Consider the following 3,388-nt stretch of genomic DNA (forward strand, 5'->3'; position numbering starts at 1 on the left):
TATTCACGTATCACTTGCGTAGATTCCTGCTAGTTTGCTAAACATAGAGTATGTACTATTGTATTAATGCTTGTATGTATGTCTTATTTGGTTTAGGTAATTAATGTTTTTATTAAATGTTATTAACTTTGCTGGTTACCGAGTGATAGTTAATTTGGTGGTATACACTGCCGGTACAAGACATTTCTGCCAAAATACCTTGTACAATTATTTCATAGTTGTACAAAACTTAATCAGTGTTTCTGGGTGTTTTACAAACATATTTAGGACCTATAAATTTAGCCTGAACTTCCTGCTTCCGTTTTCATATAGTTGGTGCCATTTTGACTCCAACAAAGAGAGCACATGGTCGGGGGAGGGGCATGTTTGTTTTACTCTAATTCTAAAATCACAATTGGTGTAGCATGCAGGATTGTCCACAATAAGTGGAGCTGCGGACAGGATTATCACCTTTAGAACCACAACAGGGCCCATTAGAAAATTGCTGCTGAACTTTGAAGCCCTCTGATGTCTTCCAAAAGTAAAAACATGTCAACTTTATGATGCAAACATAAAGTAGACATATTGTATAGGTGAATCAATATATAATTTATTTGGAATATGCATTTTCCTTATAAGCAGAGAGTTTCAATGTTAAAAAATTGCACAATTTTTTCATCAAATTTTGGAAGTATCGATGAAATCTTACTACTAACATAAAGTAGAATATGTCACGAAAAAACTATCTCGGAATCAGAATGAAAGGTAAAAGCATCCTAGAATTATTAGTGCTCAAGGTGCCAGTGATCAGATGTGCAAAAAATGGCCGGGTACTAAGGTGAAAATTGGCTGGGTCCTTAAGGGGTTAAAGAGAATTTCTGACATCAGGTAAGGAAAATATTTAAATGCTGCAGAAGTATGTAGCATTGCTTACCTGTCTGCCCCAGTTCTGAAACCACCAGAAATCCATTTATCTTCCTATGTCAGATAATCTCTGTGCTTCCTGGTTAATCAGTTGCTCAGTACTACAATTCCCAGAATGCAATAGTTTCCCTCAGCTCTTTATAACAGGCCTCTCACCCTACTCAATCCTCTCCCATCCGCCCCCTCATCATGAGCATGCCCAGGTGTTGTAGGTCATACTGGCACTTGGAGGCCACACACACTACTGAGCCTCATTTTGACTTGTTTTAAGGACATTACATCAAAGTTGGATCAGCCTGTAGTGTGGTTTTCAATTTGATTTTGAGTGTGACTCCATATCCAGACCTCTATGGGTTTATAATTTTGATTTCCATTGATAATTTTTGTGTGATTTTGTTGTCAACATATTCAACTATGTGAAGACGAAAGTATTTCTTACGATAAGTTTATTCATTCAGATCTAGGATGTGTTCCCTTTATTTTTTTGAGCAGTGTTTATGTGTATAATGGTAATGTAGGCTGTAGGGGCTGGTCTCTAAATCACTAAGGGGCAGGGCAAGAGCTCATTGAAAATATCCATCCAGCCACGCCCCCTGAGACAACGGAGGATGATGCATCATCTCAGGAGAGAGGAAAAAGCCAGGGAGCTGGAGACAACACCACATTAACAATGAAAAGACTACATAACCTTCTGTCAGGTAAATGAAGCAAAAACATGCTGCAGCCAATACAATTTGTAATAACACTATATTAGTTATACGTCCCAATAAGGAATCAGCACAGGATTACCTCTAGTGATGTGTGAAAGTATCCAATAGCTTGCCAAAGCTATAATTCATACATCCCAACCAGAGATACAGCACCAGTCACGAGGTCCAATACAATGCAGGCTTAAGTCTTTATTGTGCTCAAGAACACATGTGCGACGTTTCAGCTTAATACAGTGGGGATCAAAAGTTTGGGAAACCCAGGTAAAAATTTGTAGTAATGTGCATAAAGAAGCCAAGGAAAGATGGAAAAATCTCCAAAAGGCATCAAATTACAGATTAGACATTCTTATAATATATCAACAAAAGTTAGATTTTATTTCCATCATTTAGACTTTCAAAATAACAGAAAACAAAAAAAATAGCGTCTTCAAAAGTTTGGGCACCCTGCAGAATTTATAGCATGCACTGCCCCCTTTGCAAAGCTGAGACCTGCCAGTGTCATGGATTGTTCTCAATCATTATCTGGGAAGACCAGGTGATGTCAATCTCAAAGGTTTTAGATGCCCAGACTCATTTGACCTTGCCCCCACAATCAGCACCATGGGTTCTTCTAAGCAGTTGTCAAGAAATCTGAAAATAGTTGACGTTCACAGAGTTGAAGAAGGCTATAAGAAGATAGCAAAACGTTTTCAGATGTCAAAATCCTCTGTTCGGAATGTAATTAAGAAATGGCAGTCATCAGGAACAGTGGAAGTTAAAGCAAGATCTGGAAGACCAAGAAAAATATCAGACAGAACAGCTCGCAGGATTGTGAGAAAAACAATTCAAACCCCACATTTGACTGCACAATCCCTGGCAGACACTGGAGTTGTGGTACACTATTCCACTATAAAGAGATACTTGTACAAATATGGTCTTCATGGAAGAGTCATCAGAAGAAAACCTCTTCTACGTCCTCACCACAAAAATTAGCGTTTGAACTTTGCAAATGAACATATAGACAAGCCTGATGCATTTTGGAAACAAGTTCTGTGGACCTATGAGGTTAAAATTGAACTTTTTGGCCGGAATGAGCAAAGGTATGTTTGGAGAAGAAGGGGAACAGAATTTAATGAAAATAACCTCTCTGTCCAACTGATAAGCATGGGGGTGGATGAATCATACTTTGGGGTTGTATTGCAGCCAGTGGCACAGGGAACATCTCACGCATAGAAGGAAAAATGGATTCAATAAAATTTCAGCAAATTTTGGATGCTAACTTGATGCCATCTGTGAAAAAGCTGAAGTTAAAGATGGCTTCTACAAATGGATAATGATCCTAAACACACCTCGAAATCCACGGGGGATTACATCAAGAGGCGTAAACTGAAGTTTTTGCCATGGCCTTCACAATCTCCGGACCTCAAAATGTATGGATAGACCTTAAAAGAGCAGTGCGTGACAGACAGCCCAGAAATCTCAAAGAACTGGAAGACTTTTGTAAGGAAGAATGGACAAAGATACCTCAAACAAGAATTGAAAGACTCTTGGCTGGCTACAAAAAGTGTTTACAAGCTGTGATATTTGCCAAAGGGGGCAGTACAAGATATTAACTCTGCAGGGTGCCCAAACTTTTGCAGATGCCATTTTTTTGTTTTCTGTTAGTTTGAAAGTGTAAATGATGGAAATAAAATCTAACATTTGGAGATTTTCCCATCTTTCCTTGGCTTCTTTATGCACATTAATACAAATTTTTACCTGGAGTGCCCAAACTTTTGATCCCCACTGTAGCCTTT

Source organism: Hyla sarda, chromosome 2, assembly GCF_029499605.1.
Source record: "Hyla sarda isolate aHylSar1 chromosome 2, aHylSar1.hap1, whole genome shotgun sequence".
NCBI lineage: Eukaryota > Metazoa > Chordata > Amphibia > Anura > Hylidae > Hyla > Hyla sarda.